Here is a 21,013-nt window from a genome sequence, read left to right as displayed (position 1 = left end):
ATCCTTTTAAGTTCAGAGAAGGACACAATGACCTGAATGTGGGTACTTGAAACCATGAGAATTGTTAGAAGTTCCTGGGTGTTTTAAGGATGTCCATCTGGGCAAGAGAAGACTTGGCAGGGAGAGCAAGGCAGGATAGCAATTGTATTTAAATATTTTCAAGTGTTGTCATATGGAAAGATTAAATCTATACTGTTTGATTCTAGAGAATAGAAATAGAACCAAAAGGTGCAGCTTATAGGGATGCAGAATTTAATTTAATACTTAGTATATAATATAAATATTATTTATATATTGTTAGTATTTTATAAATTATACATTATAGGTTGATATAGGGAGAACATTAATATGATAAACTATAAAGTAGATATGATATATTACAGAAATGTATTATACTAGATAGACAGCTAGGTGGCACAGTGGATGGAGAGCTATGCCTGAAGTCACAAGACTCACCTTCCTGAGTTCAAATCTGACCTCATATTCTTACTATCTTTGTGACCCTGGGCAAGTCACTTAACCCTATTTGTCTGTTTTCTCATCAGTAAAATGAGCTAGAGAAGCAAGTGACAAACCACTCCTGAATATTTGCTAAGAAAATCCCAAATGGGATCATAAAGAAGAAGACATGACTGAAAAAACTCAACAGTAACAACAGTGTGGTTTAATGGATTAGGAATTGGTCTTGGAATTAGGAAGAATTGAATTCATATCCTACTTCTGTGATGCAGTAGCTGTGTGATCATAGGAATGTCACTTAATGCCTCAGGGTCCCTGGTAGCACCCTTATATTCTTAAGTTTCAGTTGACTTGTCAATTTGTATAAGTGGAGAGATTCAGCACTGGAAATTCCCTATACAATAAAATCACAATTCTGCATGAGAGAGAAAGAGAAGAGATGAAGAGGTAGAGAGGAAGAGAGAGGAAGAGAGAGAGAGAGAGAGAGAGAGAGAGAGAGAGAGAGAGAGAGACAGAGAGACAGAGAGAGAGAGAGAGAGAGAGAGAGACAGAGAGACAGAGAGACAGAGAGACAGAGAGACAGAGAGACGGAGAGATGGAGATGGAGAGACAGAGGAACATGCAAAAGAAAGGCACCTTAGATAGTAGATATATGATTTTATGAGGGTAGGGAATTCTCGAGTGAGGAAATTCCCTATGCCAATTCAAATTGCCATCTTCTCTGTAAATTGTAGTCTTAGAAAGCTGTTGCCTAGAGCACTGTGAAATTAGATGACTTATCCAGGGTCATATAACCAGTCTGTATCAGAGGTAGGATTCAAACCCAGTTCTCCTTAATTTTAGTAATCTTAATCTTTCCCCTGAGATTATCTCAGTTCAACATGTATATATTTTGCTTGGAAATAGTCGTTCTCTTCCTAATTCGATTGGGAGATATTTGATAACAGGAAATATTTTTTGCCTCTCTTTGTATCCCCAGTGCTAGTAAGCTTATAATGAGAGTATATCACATTACCTCTGCATAACATGCCATGCCATACTACAATAGCATAACATTATATTATATAACATAACATTTTCTAAACAGCAAAAGCTGTCTAAAAATGGATTGGATTGCCTTATATGATTGTGAGTTCTATATCACTGGAGCTATTCAAGTTATGTCTGAATTGTGTTTAAGGGTAAGCACTAGATAACCTCACGTGCCCTTTTCAACTGAGGGATTCAGTGACATTAAATATCTCTTGGCTGATTCTTTGAAGGATTTATTGTTTGTGACCTCCTAGAGCAGAGCTGTCAGGGTAAAAAGTAGGTAGTTGAAAGTCTTAAGAACTTTCAATGATGTCACAGTTAGAAATATTTCCAGAACTCAAGGTATTGCCCAACCCCAACTCTGATTTCCTTGTTGTTCTCTTCAGTCTGGTTTCACACAAGAGTCCTAATGAATTTGGAACTCTTATGTTATCTGGCTTCAATCCAATGATGATTCAATAGACATTTATATTTGATGAAAAGACACTTGAATTAAAAGAACAATGGCCATAAGAGGCATCTTACTTATCTGGTTTTTATGTTCTGGATACCTAAGTGTAACATAGTAAAGACTTGGAAAGTGAAGAGTATGGGGGGTTAGGGGGATGGGGGGATAGACAGGTCTAACCATGGACTGATGGTTTCCTTTCTTTTATTCACTAAAAGCATGGGAAACAGATGTATTCAGTGGGTGTGATGTGATAGTATTCTCTATATAGTTAACTTTTTGGAGGACTTTTTCTTTTTGCTTTTCTTGTTTAGGAATTAACACCGTCAGGCATTACTAATGATTTGTCGTTTCAGTGTTAGGCTAGGTACTATTGGGCATAGTTATTATAAAATATGGACAGTTAAACAAAACAAAAGGATGAGGTCTGTGCAGGTTGCATATTTTAGGAAATAAACATGTATCAGCAGAGTTGTAATTAGAAATCCTAGCATCTTCAGCTATGCATGAGGGCAACTTGCAAAGATTCTGGCCTGTCATCCTACAACCATCTAACTGAAGTACAGTCATGAATCAAGAAGGGGTACCCCATATCCTCCCCTAACTCAGCTGGCCTATGAACCTTTATCCTCTCCTGAGGTTGTACCTCCAGTCAAGTTTGTGGGGCGGGAGTTGGTTTTGAACTTTGAAATGTAGAAATGGAAGTCTCTGGATAGTTAATGAGAAGGAAGCATGCCCATCACAGATGTTATCACCTGGTTACAACCCTGACTTTTTAACCCTAGGTATGACTCCAGGCGTCAATAGACTAAAAGTAAATTTAGCTACTAGTTCATAGAATTTAGAACCAGAAGGATTCATGCTTATCATATATTACAGCCTTTTTTAATAGATGAAAAAAATTTGGACCAGAGAAGTTAAATTGTTCCTTTAAGGTCCACAAACAGTAAGCTCTATCATGTGCTAAATATGATATTACACAACTGTCTGAGAGTAGAGAGCACACATTTGGGAGACAGTTTCCCTGCTCCTTCCCTGGAATTTCAGTGATTCATCATTAGTGAAGATGGCTCTATGGGTTACTGAGTGAAAAATTGCAATAATGGAAGAAACAGAACAAAATTAATAGGGGCTAACAGCTGATTTAAAAAATTTTAGGAACTACAATGACTGTTGATAAAAGTGTTAATTCCTCTGTGTAAGGAAGAATCAAGATGAACCTAGACTAAAGAATGGGGAAACTTGCCAAATCTGGAAAATGACCCCACTGCTTGATTAAGCAGAGAAGATTATAGTATTAATAAACTATAAGGTGAGATATACTGAGAAACCTGAGGATATTCTAGTGAATCAATTATCAACACAGTCATAAAAGCATCCCCACCTTTGTAGACAAAGATGAGGACAGCAATAAAAGAGTTCAAAGAAAAAGGCATACTGGCTTCCAATAATGTGACTGCTTGGCTTACAGAAAGGGCTGACTGGAGATAATAAAGCTGTCAAGGTAGAAAAGACACTCACTAGTACAGGGGTCTGATAAGAAAACTGTTACCAATACACTAAGCTTGCTTTATTTAAATAAGAAGATGCAACTCCCTCCCACAAAACTAGAAACCAAATAAACTAGCATAAAGGACTGAAGACCACAGTATCTTTTTTTTTATCCAAAGTGAAAAAGTTTGGTTGAGAAGACAATTATTAGAACTGCTATATTTACAAGAAGCACATTTCCCCATTTTTTTATGTCATGAAAACTATTACAGGTGTAACCAAAAATATTAGTGACAAGGATTCTAGGTGAATTTCACTGATAAAATGGTCCTAAGGCTATCAACTTGTTAGGAAAAGAAGTATTAATCAGAATTAGTGCTAACCTGTTAACCAGCGTTAGTTTGCCTTTGTCATTAAGGAAACCCTAGGTTCATTTCCTTTCAGAGTAGTGGAACAAAAAGGGTTTTTGCAGATGAATTGAATTCTTATGTATTTTCTGTATCTTTTAAATGTTCCTTTGGATCTTTTACATCTAATTTTATTTTTTTTTGTGGAGTGAAATAAAATCTATTCTCTTTCCAATATGTATTTGTTTCTGTCATTGTTCATACAGGAATTGGGAATTCTTTTACTCACATTTGTGGAAATTTTGAAATGAGCATAAATATTTTCCAAATCTTTTCTTCTCTTCAAGCCTCCTACATTTTCTACCTCTCTATTCTTGTTCAGTTGAAAGTTTCACCTCTTTATTGAGAAAATTGAGGCATTTAAAAAAGTTTCCTTCCTTCCTTGCTTGTTTTCCCTTTTCTCCTTTCTTTGTTTATTTTTAACAAGTATTTATTATTTTTTCTAGCCTTTTACTTTATCTTTGAACTAGCTGTCCTCTATGGCTGGAATATACTTCCCCTTCACCTTTGTCTCATAGAACCTCTTTCTTTCCCAGATATGTCCTCTCCCCATGCAAAAGAAAACCCTCTAGACAAATATGCATAGAGCAGTAAAATAAATTCCTATGCTGACTATGTAAAATGAATGTCTTATTCTGCATTTTAAGTATATCACCTCACAGGTAGCATTTGGATAGCATATTTCATCTTTCTGATTTGTTTGAATTGAGGCTATTTTCATTAGCTTCCTCTTTCCCACTTCTCCTCATCTCAAAACACCTTGATATTACCTTCCAGTCCTGTCTTCAGATCTGTAGTTTGGTGTTTCTTCTCTTTGCCAAAGCTATCTTTCCTACATATACCCCTTATCCTATATCTATCTTTGTCATCAAGTTGCAATTTCAATAGCCACCTCATCATAAACATTGCTAATCTCCTTCTCTATTTGTTCCTTCTCTACATCCTTTAATCACTTCCAAGTATCTCCAATTCCTAAAATCCCTCCATTAGTCTTTACTAATCCTTAAACTATCACTTGTTTCCTATTATCTGCCAAATTTCCATGAGAAAATTCTCTTTACTCCCACTTTAAAATCTGACTTCTAACATCAGTTGCATGAAACCAAGTATAAAATAACTGTTCTCTCAGTTGACTAAGGTATTTTTCTCTTTGATCTGGGTATTCTGGAATATTTGGGGATGTCTTTCAGGAAGTAATGAGTTTCAATTTCAATTTCTTTTTTTGCCCTTTGGATCTAAGAGCCAAACTAAGATAGTTTTTCCTTTAAAATTTCTTGAAATACGATGTCCAGCCTCTTCTTTTAGAACATGGCTTTCTAATAGTCCAGTAATTCTTTAATTATCTCTCATCTATTTTCCAGGGAAGCTGTTTTATTACACACATTCTTCCATTTTTAATTCTTTTGACTTTTATTTGTTTCTTGAAGTTTCATGGAGTCATTTGCTTCCAGTTTTCCTTTCCTAATTTTTAAGAAATTATTTTTCTTATTTTGTACCTCTTTTTTTCCATTTAGCTAATTTTTCAAGGAGATTTTTCCTTCAGTGAATTTTAGCGTCTCTTTTACCAAGCTATTAATTCTCTTTTCACAATTTTCTTGCATCTCTCATTTCTTTCCCCAATTTTTCCTTCTACCACTCATCTCTTTCTTGACTCTTCCAGGAATCTTTGTTGAATTTGTGCATAATTTGCATTTTTTTCTTTGTGGTTTTGGTTGACTCTGTTTTCTTGTTATTATTGTCTTGTTCTTCCCTGCCATGATAGTAGCTTTTAAAAATCTTTTTAGTTATTTGCCCATTTTCTACTTTATTTCTAGACTTTGTACTTTGTGTTAAATTGAGCTCTGCTCTCCTGGGGGGTGGTGATGCACTCTTTTAAACTCCAGACCTTTTCATGCTTCTATTTCAGAGTTAGTTTTGGGAGTCTAAGTTTTCAGTGCTCCATTGTGGTGTGATCCTGGAATAGGTATAGGTACTCCTGGTCTATATTCCATTCCTTACCTAGGAAGGCTCTGTTCCCCTCCAGTGACAAACACTAGTGCTCCTCTCGACCTTGGAACCCAGAACTGCATATGGGCAATACAGTTGCCAGTTGGTGACAATTAAAACCAGTGCCAGAACTGGGTCACCTATAATCTCTTTCTGACCATTTTACCATCCCTAGATTGAGAGCTCCCAAAGCCAAGGCTGATTCTATTGCTACTACTGTGTGTGTGTGTGTGTGTCCTCTGGACAGGCCCTCGGTCCTGGTATCACAGAGCTTTCTTGTGAATCTCCTAAGTTTTCATAGGCCAGAAATATGTATTACCCTAATTTTTTGTTGGCTCTGTCACTTCAAAATTTGATCTGAGGTATTATTTTAAAATTGTTTGGAGGGGAATTTTGAGAGAGTTAAACTGGGTTGCTACCTCTAATTTGCCATCATGATTCTGCCTCATTAGAATGGATTTAATATATGAAATTTCCTTTATAAAAGTAGCCTTTGTAGCAGTTCAACAACAGTTTGTTGATGGATCAATGTAGATGAACTCAAAAAAAGAAATGACAAAAATAATCTCTTCTCTTATCAACAGACATTTAGATAATGTTTTCAGAAAAGTTCAAAGTGTTATTGATTACCCAGAGAAATGCTCTGCTCAAGTCCATGGAGAGATGGTATTGTATAATCCATGGGTCATAGCAACAGATCCAGAAGATCAATAGTGTCTAGATGTCATCATCACTTGACCTCCAGGGTAAAGTGATCTAGGTAAATATGATTCTGTTTAGCTCAAGTTGACAATGTGACTTACTAGAAATAAAGGCTATTATAAAAACATTAACTCTTTCATATAGCATGGTGGTATAATCATGGAGACCTAAGATTAAACTTGTTTTACTGTGGATGAAACTTTAATAAAAAACAAATAATTAAACAACAAGGTCTTGGGTATGATCCCATAGTCAGTTTTTCCTTGGAAAAACATATAAGAAAGACAAATCATGACCTTAAAAGACTCCAACAATCCTTTGATATTGGGATAGACTCATAATGTAATCAGTGTAGATACATACTCCTTTCTGAAGCAAATATTGACTACTTAATACTTTTTCATCTTATGTAATTCATTTTTATGTGTTTATATGATCTTTACCATAGTTTCATACCTACTCAAGCTATAATCCTATATCTCCCTTTCCTTCTATAACTAAACTCCTAGAAAAAAAACAGTGTTACCCTTATTACCCCTCTTTTCACTTTTCAGTCCTTTGCAACCTGGCCTCCAGCCCCATCACTCAACTGAAACTATACTCTCCAAACTTTGCAAAGAATTCTCAAATGTTGGCTGATTGTCTTTTCTCAATCCTCATTCTTAAGATTCTGTATTATTTGACAGTATTGATCATTCTTGATTCCCAGATATTCTTTTCTTTCTTTCTTTGTTTCTTTCATTTTTCCTGGTGACATTAAATTCTCTTTTGTTTTTCCTCCCTCCTGTCTACTCATTTTTCCCCAGTCTCCTTTACTAGATCATCCACATTCCTCCTCCTAATTGCGAGTACACCTTAAGACTCCTCCCCTGTATCTTCTTCTTTCTCTATCCAATATCTTCACAAACTCTTTTAGATTTAAATATTAGCTCTAAGTTTGACTCTCATATCTATATATTCAGCCCCAGAATCTCCTTCAAACTTCTCTATTACATTATTAATTCCCTATTGTATACTTCAATCTGTATGTCCTGGAGACATCTCAAACTCAATATCAAGAAGTCACTATCTCTTCCCCTCTCACCAACTTAGCTCTTTTCTGAATTTCATTATTTATGTAAATGGTATTACCATAATTCTAGTGAACCTAGATTACCAGCTCAAAGTCATCCTTGATTCTTCACTTTCCTTCACTCCAAATATCTGATCAATTGCCAAAACCTGTCATTTCTACCTCATCCTGCATCCACACACATCTCTATTCATATGGCCAATATTCTAGTTCAGGCTTTTATCTTTTACTTAGACTATTACAATAGCTTCCTAATTAAACTACTTGCTTCAAGCGTCTCCCTTCTGGAAAAACTTCATCTTTTACCTAGCTTCCAAAGTGAATTTACTGATACACATTTCTTACCATATCACTCCACTATTTAGTAATTATTGGTTTTCTATTTCCCCTGGGCTCAAGTACAAACTCCTTGGTTTGGAATTTAAGATCCTTCACAACCTGATTTCAATCTAACTTTCCAATTTTAATTAATGTTATTCTCCTTGACAGACTGATAGAATGCATACTTATTAGACTGTGAGCTCCTTGAGTACAGGAATTGTTTTTGTCTTTTTTATTTTTGTATCCAAGCCTTGAAGTTGGTGCCTTGCTTAATACATTCTAGTTTACTGACTGAATGATAATTCAAAGAAACTCTTCTTTTTGCTTTTCCTCATTCATGGCAAGACACCTCTTATCTCTGTATCTTTACACAGGCTTTAACTTTTCTTTGGAATGCCTGTCTCATCTTACCCATGTCTTGGGATCCCTGGCTTCCTTTAGAGTTCAAGAATCACATTCTTCATATGTTAGCACAGTACCTGTGTATAGTAATCATTTAATAAATGATTGTTAATTTGATTGCTAACTTGTAAGAGGAGGAAATGTTATAAGTTTGTATGTGTGTGTGTGTGTGTGTGTGTGTGTGTGTGTGTGTGTGTGTGTGTGTGTTTGTGATGGAGCAGTATGGAGAAAGGGAAGAGAGCGTAAAAGCAGCAAGATCTATTATAAGACTATTTCAATATTCCAATATTCCAGGCAAATTGTGATTAAAGTATGAGGAATAAAGAGGAGGAAATAGCTGTGAAAGATTTTTTTGGAGATAAAATAGTCTTAATCATTGTGTAGCATAGCAATCAACTGGAGGACTAATGAAGGGAAACAACTTAATAGAGCAAGCAAACTGGTTGGTTAATCAGATGTCAAAATTACAAATAGACAATTCAGTGTATTTTAAGACAAAAGGTTAATATATCATAATTTAATCAGGAAAGTTCTTAGAATAGTTATGATAAGGTATTCTAATAATGGTTTCCTATCTTGACACATATTGAGAGTATATAACACAGATCTTAGCAAATATAAGGGGAAATAACAGGGTTGGAAAGAGGATCACTAATTTAGTATTTTGTGAGTATCTTCACAATATAGAATTCACTCATGATTTCAAATAATCAGATATTTAATTTTCAAGGCATTTGGTCAAATAGCCATTCTGAAATAGTTCTCCAAATTATTTGTCATTCAGTAATTTAGAATATTTCTTCATGGAAAACTGAGCACATTTCTGGGCCTTCACTTTGAATTGCTAAGGCTCCAGGTGGAGGTCCTGGGTGTGTTATTTACATTAATTCATGTCACTTCATTAGTAACCTCATCAGCAAGCACAGATTAAATGTAAGCTCAGATCAGTCTCTATCCTAGGCACACATAGATGGATTAAGGATATATTTTTATCTGTGAAATTTTTTTGGGGGAAGATCTATATTATTTCATTTTTCCATTATTCAAATTTGAGGTATAATTTTTAAGTGTGCCGGTAAGGCCATGGGGGGATCACCAACAATATCTTCTATATCACAAGTAATTTGGTTTGTAATTCTGTGATCAAATCAAATAATCCTTTTTATACCTGATCAAAATTGCATCTTGGAGTTCATTTGTTCTTTCTCCTAATTATCATCACAGTATGGCTCTAAATGAAAGGGTCACTGGTCACAGGGCCATGGAGATTTTCTATTGGAAAGAAATAAAAAGTAGAGCTGTGGTGACTGTTTTAGGTAGAATCCTTTAAATGTGTGCTGATTTTAGCCCTTAAATAAACTGGTAGTTGGAAACCACTACCTATCTTTATGCCCTATCTCAATGTCTCTTAGAAGCTATGATTCATTCTGAATACACAGACTGGTGGAGGGACTTTTGCCCAGTTCAGCTGACTTTTTTTTCCCCCTCCTCTGCACACCGACAGTTCCTGATGGTTCACAGCCACTAATGTTTTCTGCTGTAAAATCCTACAGAAAGATAATGACCAGCATTTGGGGTGAGATTGATGTGTGATTAAATTGTCGATCATTCTCAGGAGCAGGTCCACATTTTAAATCTAAATATTTTTTCATCTCATAAAGAAAGGGTGGATGGTCCCCTCTTATTACTGGTGCACGTTAACCTCTTGTGTGGGTAGCCTTCTTGGTACAATTTGATGGATAACCTCATTTGTCTTTTTGAAGTGTTCTGCATCATCAGTCGCACTACTCCAAACCACCAAATACCATGATTGTTATTTAGTATTCTGAGCCCTTGGTATTTGCAAAATGCTCATTCCTCACTACATCCCTTGGAGGTAGCTCGGTGTGATCATTTTCCAGATGAGAAAAGCTCAGAGAGATTAAATAACTTTGCAAGCCTCAGACTGAGTCTGCCCAGGCCATGTGAAGTGAAATGTTGAGCAGTAAATTCCTTCAATGAAGACAGCTGATCTGATTGATTCAGAACACTGGCACCCTCCCCCATCCTGATCTGCCTTCACTAGGTCTTTTTATATGAACTGCCTTGTGATTGACTCAGAACTGCACTGTGGTCCCACCCCTCACTTCATTTTCCTTTTCTGGATATAGCCTTAGATTGTAATAGTCAATGGAAGATCTACCATTGACTCTCGTGAATTTTGTAGCTAATGGCTTGTGGTGTGGGGGTGGTGATGGGAGAAATGCTCATTTTCTGCATTCTATTTTCCATTTATACATTCCATTTCTTCTCCATTTTCATGAAGAAATTTAATCAACAATCACAAGCTTTTATTAATGTGCACAGCAATATTTTAGGAACTGTGGACACAAAGACCCAAAGAAACAATTCTTGATTTTAGGAAGTTTTCATTTCATAAGTAGAGACAGCATATATAAACATGTATATGTAAAGACTTAGTAAATTCAAATTAAGTACTAGATAATTTTGGAGAGGAATAGATTAACAATGAGGAGATTAGGAAAGACCTCATGTAGAAGGTGAAATTTGAACCAAGTTTGGATGAGGATTAGGAATTCTTAAAGGATGGAAAGGAAGAGGGAGTACATTTTAGGCAAGGGGGATAACCTGTTCAAAGTCAAGGAGATAGGAAATGTAATATTGTATATGGGTAACAGCAATATGCCAGTTTGATTAGACTGTAGAGTACATGACAGCAGTACCTCCTCATTCCAGAACTCTTATCGAATGCTGAAACCAGTGAGTACTTGAATGAATTTTTCCATAAGGAATAACGTAATTAGAAATAATTTGTAAAAGTTCCCCAGAACTTTCTTACTTTACTAGGTCAATATTAAGTAATGTCATAACCTTAAAAATTGAAATGGATAAAAAAGCAATTAATTACATAAAATAAAATAAAATTTAACTTCACCTTACCTATACTGAGAGAAATTCCTGGCATAATGTTTGTTTAGCATTCCCTCCCCTCCCCCCAAAAAAGAAAATTAACTGGGAGAGCAAGACCTTCAGGGTTCCTCAGTGATTAAACAGGTAAGTAAGAAATGAAGCAAAGAATAGCATCTTTTTCGTAGTTGAGAGAGAGAGAGAGAGAGAGAGAGAGAGTTCTGAGTGCTGAATGAACAAGAAAAGAAGACGCATTAGCATTTTCTCTTGAGGGGCAGCATTGTGACTCTTGTAAATTCTAGCAAGTACAGATGAGTCTCCAGCAAGCTCCAAGTGCTGAAATATTTTTCTCATCAAAAAGTGACGAAGTACTGGGTTTGACAAGATATGAAGTCATTGGGATCAAGGTATAACTATATATATATATATATATATATATATATATATATAAATACTAGAAAAGTAGATTGAAGAATTTTTTTTAGGTTTTTTTGTATGGAAATGGGGTTAAGTGGCTCGTCCAAGGTCACATGGCTGGGTAATTATTAAGTGTCTGAGGTCGCATTTGAACTCAGGTACTCCTGACTCCAGGACAGTTGTTATATCCACTGCATCACCTAGCCACCCAATTGAAGAATTTTAAATGACAAATTCATGATTTATAAAGCATCTCTGTATGTATGCCTGTGTTTTTGTGTGCATCAAGTTGATTTGGAGAGGATGGGAGAATGGAAATTCTTAAGGATTAGCTGAACCAATTATGGTCTATGCATATAGTTAAATATTATTGTGCTGTAACAGAGGACATGAGAAATTTTTAAAATGAAGACTTTGAACAGATGCAGAAAAATTTTGTGGAACCAAGAAAACAATAGACAAAATGATCACATGAACATAAAGTAAAATGATTCAAAAGTCATCACGATTCAAAGAAATGCTATGAATAATCTTAGTCCAACAGAAATGGAATGTTTATCTTGTGAGAAAGGTGTGAGTTGCAAAACAAAATAAGAATTGTCAGATACAACTAATTTATCTTGCTTAATGGTAATTCTCTTTTTTATAAGGGAGGCCTCTATGGAAAAGAGAGGGATGTTATTGGCAAATAATTATATTTGTGTGTAGACATATATATATATATATATATATATATATATATATAAACAAACAGAATCTAAAACATTTTTTAAAATAAAGTTGTTTTCTTGTTTTGCCATTATGTTTCATTTCAAAGATCACCAACCTTAATAGTGCTCTTAGATTGACTAGTTTTATATATGTGTGTGTGTAAGTGTATACATATACATACATACATACATATATATATATATATAAAATTATAATTTAGCTTCACTTAATACTACTTCTTCAACATCATTTAAAGTCTTTATATCTTCCTGGTATTTCTCAAAGACGCAGTATGACAATGTTAGGTGGGTAGCCAGAAGAGAGAAAATAAAAAACTGAGTCCAAGTAAAGCAGCTCACTTATAAGTTTTATAATTAACTAAATTCTTCCTTCACAACAATTCTGTGACCTGGGTTGTGAAGTATTTTATGGATGAGGAAACTAAGACTCAGAGGGGATGTGACTTTCTCAAAATCACTCAACTGAAAAATGGCATAGTCAAATTTTCTGCTTTCAAGCCCAGTATTTTCTATTACACCAGACTGCCTTCATATTCAAGGTTTGATCAGAAATTAGGGACACAAAAGAGTCCAGGTGCTTCAACTTCCCTGGGCTATTTCTTCTTTTCTGGCTTTCTCATTTATGTTCATTCAGTTTGAGATACTAGGTTGCCTTTGGCAAACTAAACTTTATTTAACCTTTAACATATGTTTTTAATATGCTCTATAAAGGCTTCTAGTTTAAAATTTACTGTTTTTATTAACTTTTCATTGTCTTTCTACTCCACCAACAAAGAGGGATACATGTTCACCTGCATGATCACCTCTCACTAGCAATAAAAATTGTTATATGGTGTTAAATAAACATACTTCTTTACATGTGTCATAGTGAGTACTGGCTTCTACATTGGCAAGACCTGGGTTCAAGTTCAGCCTTTGAAACATGCTGGCTGTGTGATGCTAGGCAAATCACATGACTTCTTGGTGCTCTGGGCAATTCACTGAGACCATCAGTTACAGAGACAGTGGCAACCTGGATGACAGAGGGTGTTTCCTTATTCTGCAGGTCTCTTTATTAACGAAACCATTAAGTCCAGCCACTATCCTCCTATTATTTCTTGTATCAGTTTTCTCTTCACTTTTACAGGCACCCCCTTGGATCTAGTCCTTATCATTTTTACAATGGAGGATTGTACTAGCCTCCTAACTAGCTCCCCTTCTTGTGATCTTCAGCCAATCCTTACTAAAACCATTAGTAAAATATGTTTCCTAATACAGAGATTTGGCTATGTCATTCCCTTGCTCAAAAATCCACAGTGGTTCTTATTTAATAAGACCATGTACTTACACTCTCTCAATCCCCATGCACACTAATAGGCTGGATTCCCTCATCTAGAATGGTTACTTGTCGTCAGGTATGGGAAGTATGAATACTTCTATGGGTTAAGATAGAGCTCTAATGATATAAGTCCCCAATATGGTATATTATCCCCAGGGTAATTCGCCATTAGCATCTTCTTTTTTTATCATTGAAACCCTCCAGCAGTTACCACTGCCCTAGTATCATTTCACCAATTTACACCATTCAAATTTATAAAGGGCATTTCTTATGAAGATAGAAGCATTACAAAACATTACCCCCCCCTCACCAGGAGCATCTCTTCACCCCACCCTTACCTCCTGCCTCCACCCCTAGTACATGAAGCTATTCTCTCCTATATCACCTTAGACCCTGAGAAAGAGGTTTCTAACTTAAAGCACTTCTACAAAATATTCATCTCAACAAGTTTACTTTGGAATGCAGCATGACCAATGGGCAGATTCTTGTCAGACGGCAAGCTTGGAGCTACTGAAATGAAATCTTTTTCCTGCACTGTCGCTCTGCCCCAGCCTGAAAGAAGGCTGCAACCCTGTTTGATGTTCCTTTGCCTCCAAGCAGGAAAGAATAGATAGAGTAGAGACGAGTAATAGAGAGGCCTTGCAACCTCAGGCCAGATGGTGGTGGTCTAGATAGGAAATTAAGACCTGGGTCCCCTTTCCCCTCTGTAGGGCTTACAGATACACTTGTCTCTTCACTGGTTTGTAGACAGGTAGGAAAGAGAAAATGCCTAGGCTAGTAAGAGTGTTTTGAATGCATTAGATTTAGCTCAGTCACTATTCAAATGACTCTTCTCATTTATTTGGCAAACAGACAGAAAACAGAGCATACCTCAAGTTTTCTGGGTATTGCTCCACATGCTCATACAGATGGGGCTTACTGACCAGACTCCTGTTATACTCCTAGCATCAAAGATAAAATGTAGTCCTCTTAGCTTGGTTTCTCATAGAGTTACTTTTGTCACACTTTACAGCCATCCCTTTCATATACCATACCTGCCAAACTAGACTGGTTTTTCTTTTGAATCTCTCCTCACCCTATCTATCCTTCATATATTTACACAAGTTGTCCACTCTTTCTAGAAAGCATTCTCTGTTAATTTCTATTTATTGAAATCCTCATTGAGCTTGGAGCAACCTTTTCCATGGAGCCTTTTCTAAGTTGTATTCTCCCTCTTTCCTCAAGTATTCATAGAGGGCTGTGATCTCTTCTTTGCCCTCTTTGGTTCCTACTGTGAATGATATTGCTCTGTGCATATGTATAAGAATATAAGTTCCCTTTGTGGTTAGCAGCTACCTTTTTTTGTCTTTGCATCTTTGTTTAGCACAAAGTGCAGTACATTCTGATGCACTGATGTATTTATAATCTCATCGAAGTTGATCATTTATCAGTGATGCAAACTTATGGGTTTACCCTGAGGGATTAATGTTTGCAAATGCTTAATGTTGCTCGAATGGAATGGAATATCTAAAAGACTTGCCAAGGCTGCCCCACTCTCACTTTTAGATCTTTCTCAGCTTACCAGGTAGTGGCCCAGGCAGAGAATGACTACATCTGCTTATGTCTTTGGGTGTTCTCTCCTCTTGTGTCTACATATACTTTTTGCTTTGGTCCAGACTATGCCACTGTTTCCTGCTTCGTGGTGGAAAGGATGAGGCAGAATGTAAGTGGAAGAAAAAAGGTTTTCAAAAAGCAGTCAATACTCCCTTTGCAACACAGTGTCAGTTGCCATTCTCACTGCTTGTTTCCTCCCACATTTTGTGAGAAAGTCTGTCAAAGTGTGTCAGGATACATCCTCTCTTTCTCTTTCTCTCTTTCTCTTCACCCCTCCCCTTTTCTTTTTTTCTCCTTTTTTCATTTCTGTCTCAGTGTCATCCTTTCAAAGCACACTACCTGTAAAATATTGATTCCCAACAGGCTAAACCTGCCAGGCTGAGATTTCTTTTCCACTGGCAGTCCTAATAAACTACCACAGACACTGTACAATCGCTACCAGCTTCCTCATCTCATCCCGCACACATCACTCTGTCTCATGCAACATAATGAAACATGGGCCAGAGACACCTCAGAAGTAGAGAAGCTGAATCACAAACGATGGGGACATCAAAAGATCAGAGAAGTTTGCTATGTGTATATCCATAATAGGCAGGTGGTTCAGCAGCTTCCTTCCCCTTCCCCAGATATCAGATTGGTAAACACACTTTGACAGAGTCATAACTAGATCCCTCAAAATAAGAGTTAAATTTGTCTTTCTTCTCTCTTCTGCTTGCTCTTCTCTTTGATCCATTGAACTTGAACCAAGAAAAGCATAGCTAGGAAATTCACCATATTTAAAAGGCATGAGACCAAAGTAAGCATTAGAAATGGGGTGTTTACTATCTGTGTGTCCTTGGGCAAGTCACTTAATCTTTTTGTTCCTCAGTTATCTCATCTCTGAAATGAGTGAAATAGATGATATGAATTCCTTTTTGTCTCTAGATTTATGAGCCTATGATTGATCCTCTTATTGGGTTTGAAAGTCCTAGGCTAAGTCAATGGTCCAAGCTGGGTCTTTTCCCTTCACTTCACCTAGTTCATTCTCAGAATTGAAAATAATGAAGGGAAATTACTTAGAGTGAGGAAATACTTCTGAGGGCCTCTCAACATCATCATTTCTCTTGTTCAAAAGCACGATGGTCCCACCTTCTCACTGCTATCTAAAGTAGTTGTGAAAAGGGTTTTCTGAACTCCAGTGGTTCTTCTATTTGGGAGGGGAAGAGAAAGAGGAGTAGCTATCCCCAGTCTGTAAATCAGCCAGCTAGAGTGATAGTTGCAGTGTTATACATTTGTTTTACTGTGACTTTGAGTGAGTTGGTGAAGGTGGTTATGGTATTCAGGAATGGATCTGTGAAGAGTTATGATTTTTCTCTACAATTTAGCTTCCAGGGGGATACTACCACTCAGCACACTCTGGGGAGTCCTTCCTTTTGCAGTACAGGGAAATTTACCCCTTGTGACCAACTGTTAGGCTTCTTTTGAAGCCCCTTTTGATTCAGATTTGGTTCACCTCATGACAGCTCTAGAGTCATTGGGGAAAAGGTTTACATTATGACAAGCTTGCAATCTATATTTGTGTGTGTGTGTGTGTGTGTGTGTGGGGCTATTAGAGAAATTGTGGGTCTTTCATATTCGGATTCTTTTACTTTTTGTCATGGGGGTATCCTTTGAGACCCCCCTTAGTTTCTCCCTTTATATTCTTTCTCATCTTCAATTCTCAAAGCCCATAAATCATAGCAGATTTCTTTTTGATAAGGTGAGTTGGAGAAAGTTTCTTGTGAAGTTTGCCAAAGTCAGTGTCTACTTATATAAGACAATGCAACTGAAGGGAGGGGTTGGGGTTTCCTTGGCTAGGAGTTGGGGTTTCCTTCTTGGTCAGTCAAGCTATTTCCATTTCCTAGAGTCATCAAAGGAAACACCAACCTCACAAACTACTTTGTGTATACACACTGCTCCCACCCAGGTCACCTTGATTCTCATTTTTTTATTCAATTGTTTTATTCTTCCTCATATAAATATAATCTAAATTATTGCTTTTGTTCTCTTATAGCCTCAGAAGCATCCCAGGAGTTAATCACAGAACTATGCATTTTGGGATATCTAATGGACAAAGTAAGAGACATTCACTTATGTGAATATTTAGAGAATTATGTCTAGGGAAAATGATATAACTGAGATGCTAATAGAAATTTGTGAAGGAAAATATTTTTAAAAATATTTTTTGCAAGGCATTGGGGTTAAGTGACTTGCTTAAGTTCATACAGCTAGGTAATTAGTAAGTGACTGAGGCTGGATTTGAACTCAGGTCCTCCTGACTCCAGGGCCAGTGTTGTATTCACTACACCACCTAGCTGCCTGGAAAAAATTCTTAACAACATTTTTTGTAGTAGGTAAGAACTAGAAACAAACTAGGTAGCCATTAACTGGGGGTGACTAAATTGGTGTGTGTCAATACAATGGTTATTACTATGCTGTAAGAAATGATGAATATGAAAAATTCAGTAAAGCTTAAAAAGTCATATGAACTGATGCAAAATGAAGTCATTATCATCAGGAAACAATACATATGATGACTATGGCAATGTTATGTGGATAGAAGAACAATAAAGAAGGAAACTGAATGCTGATTAATTCTCAAGACCAAACAAACATACAGAAGAGATAAGAAAAATGCACCTTTCTTTCTTCCTTGCAGAGGTAAGGATCTATGATTGTGCAATATTTCATATATTCTCAGACTTTTTGATGAGTTGTTTAGTATTGTTGAATTGGGTTTTTTTAAAATTTTTTTGTTCTTTGTTATAAGGGAATGGTTTTCGGGAACTTCTGGAGCAAACACGCATAGCATTGACAAGCAAAAAGCAAGGGATACTCTAAAGGAGGAAATAAGGAATGGTTTTCTAGGTAGGGGGAAGGATAGAGATATTTAAAAAAATTAGAGGTCTTGCCTCATGTCATCCCAACTAGAGGAGGCTGAAATTGGTAGCTCATGAGCTCAGGAATTTTGAGTTTCAGTGGGCTAGATAATCAGAGGTTTGCAGTGTTAGAAATCAATGTGTTGAGTCTCCTGGAATAGGAAGTCCAACAAATTATACAACAAAGGGTAAATCAGCCCAATTCAGAAATTGAGCAGGTTAAAGTTATTTTTTCTTGTTTTTTTAATAAGGCAATGGGGTTAAGTGACTTCCCCAAGGTCACACAACTAAGAAATTATTAAGTATCTGAGCCCATTTGAACTCAGATGCTCCTGGCTTCAGGGTTGGTGCTCTAGCTGCACCACCTAGCTACCCCTAAAGTTCCTGTGTTGATCAGTAGTGGGATCGGGCCTATTAGCTTCCCCTATACTTCCAATTTTAGGTGAAATGGTAAGACTCAATTAAAAAAAAAGAAAGAAAAAATTGCATGTAATATAGAAAATCTAATGATAAGTTAAAATAGATAAAGGAGAAATCTTATCAGTAAAGTCAAATAGTAATGTTGCTAAAATGTATATCTTCAGTATTAAGGAGGTAAAAGACATGAAAGAGGAGAACTTGGATAACAAGGTGAAGAAATATTGTAGGGTGAGGTTCTCTGAGAGATAACACTGTAAAACTGAAGACATCCAAAAGCTCATGTAGAGAATAGCACAACATAGAAAGTAAGGACAAAACCCCTCAAAACTCTGAAAACATTTGTGTCTACCAATAAAGCAATCACATCTCTCGATATAATCACAACTGGTCACAATAACTTCAATAGCTTAAAGAAGCCCATCATTCATCCTGGAGAGGGTCATCTTATTTTAGTTTAATTCAAAATTTTCTTCTCTGGATTTCTACTATGACTGTTTTTTTTCTGTTCCCATGCTTGGGATCTATATCAGTTTAGAGCCAGAAAACTAAAAGTGTTGGTGGGACAAAGAGGTGTATTTTTTTTAAATGGAAAGGACTATCTCAAGAATAGTGGAGGTCTTCAAATAAAAAAATGGATGAATATTTGTTAGAGATATTATAGAGAAGATTGCTATTCAGGTCCAAGTTGGATAAGATGACTTTGAATCTAAATGATATTGTAAAGAATGGGAAAGCAATTTGGAAGTTTCAAACCACCATAATTGAACAGTTTAATCTGAACCAAATCTGATTTTTTGAGGGTGAAAAATTAGGTTTTAAGGTAGAAAAAATTATTTATAACAGAAAGATGGACTATGTAAGCTCATTCCGAAGGAGATGAACAGATGAGGACATTTAAAAATTTTGGTAGATAAAGAATCATTGAAAGAACTAGGGTTGTTTGAACTGTAAGAGAGGAGAACAAGGGATGGGGGGTAGGTGGAAAACAACACTATCTTGAAATATATGAAGACTTAGGGAAAGAATTGGACTTCTTTTAGTGATAGAGAGCATATGAAGAGAACATAATGAAAGGTAGGTCATGAAAGGATGATAAAGGAAAGTAGATATTGGATTGACAAAAGAAAAAAGTTTTAAGAATTAATGGCCCTAAATGATATGGGTTAACATGTAAGCTAATATGTGTCCTGTCTCAGGAATTGTTCAAAAAGAGATTATATGACCACCTGTCATGGGTATTATCATTGAATTTGTACAAGATTAACATATTTAATATTATTTCCATCTTTGAGATTCTATGGTTCTTAAATGTTATAAACATGAAAAAATAATCTACACACTATTCATTGAATGGAAGCAATGGCATTTAAAAAATTTTATCTTTCAATTAACATTTATTTTCCCTTTCTTCCTCCCTTGTTTCAGAAGAAAAAACCAAGACCCTTGTAATAAATATTCAGAGTTGAGAAAAACAAATTCCCATTTTTGCCTTGTCTAAATGTTATGTCTCATTCTGCATCTTGAATCCCTCACCTCTCTGTTACAAAGTGTGGTGGGGTATATATCAGCACTGGTATTCTGGAATCATGGTTGAATCATTACATTGATCAGAGTTCTTTTAAAGTTATATGTCTTTACAATATTGTTGTTACTGTGGAAATTGTTCTGATTGTGTTTCCTTTGTTCTGCATCAGTTCATGAAAGTCTCTCCAGATTTCTCTGAAATAAACTCTTGCAATTTTTAGGGCACAATATTAAAAATGCAAAACATTTTATATGTTTGGATATAGCTGAGTGTGAGCAAGTTGGACTTATGAAAATAATCTTTCAGATAATGAAAGAAGGGGAAATTCTGGATAAGCTTTTGTTGGTTATCTGAGGTAAACCTATAAATTAGCTGATTAGAAACCCCATTGTTCTCCTTGCTCTCTAACCCCTCCAACAAAAGTCATAGGGAATTTATAGACCAGATTAAGGAAAAATGAATCTATTTTGGATAACTAAGCTCAATAAAAATTCTAACTTTGTTTGGCAGGATTTAACTAAAGAAGGCAAAAATGGTTTAGAGGATATTCTTATTTTCTGCTCCCGAATATAGTGATATTTCTTTTTGAATTAACATCTGTCAAAAAGAAAAATGCTAGGTGTTAAATAGCATTATTGATGTAGTATTTTTATCATTAAAACTGAGACAGTACATACAGTGCCTGCCATACTCCTTAGGAAATTGTTTGGATAACAAAAGTCCTTTTTCTCCCTGAGACAACAGAGAGAAGGTATATGATTCTCAGAGAAGATTAGGTTAATGACACAACCTCAGCATTAGGAAACAAGAAAGGTAAGTTGAGGGGTGTGTGTGTGTGTTGTGTGTGTGTGTGTGTGTGTGTGTGTGTGTGTGTGTTGGGGGAGA

The sequence above is a fragment of the Macrotis lagotis genome, chromosome 5, assembly GCF_037893015.1.
Source record: "Macrotis lagotis isolate mMagLag1 chromosome 5, bilby.v1.9.chrom.fasta, whole genome shotgun sequence".
Lineage (NCBI taxonomy): Eukaryota > Metazoa > Chordata > Mammalia > Peramelemorphia > Peramelidae > Macrotis > Macrotis lagotis.
This window is presented reverse-complemented; position numbering follows the sequence as displayed.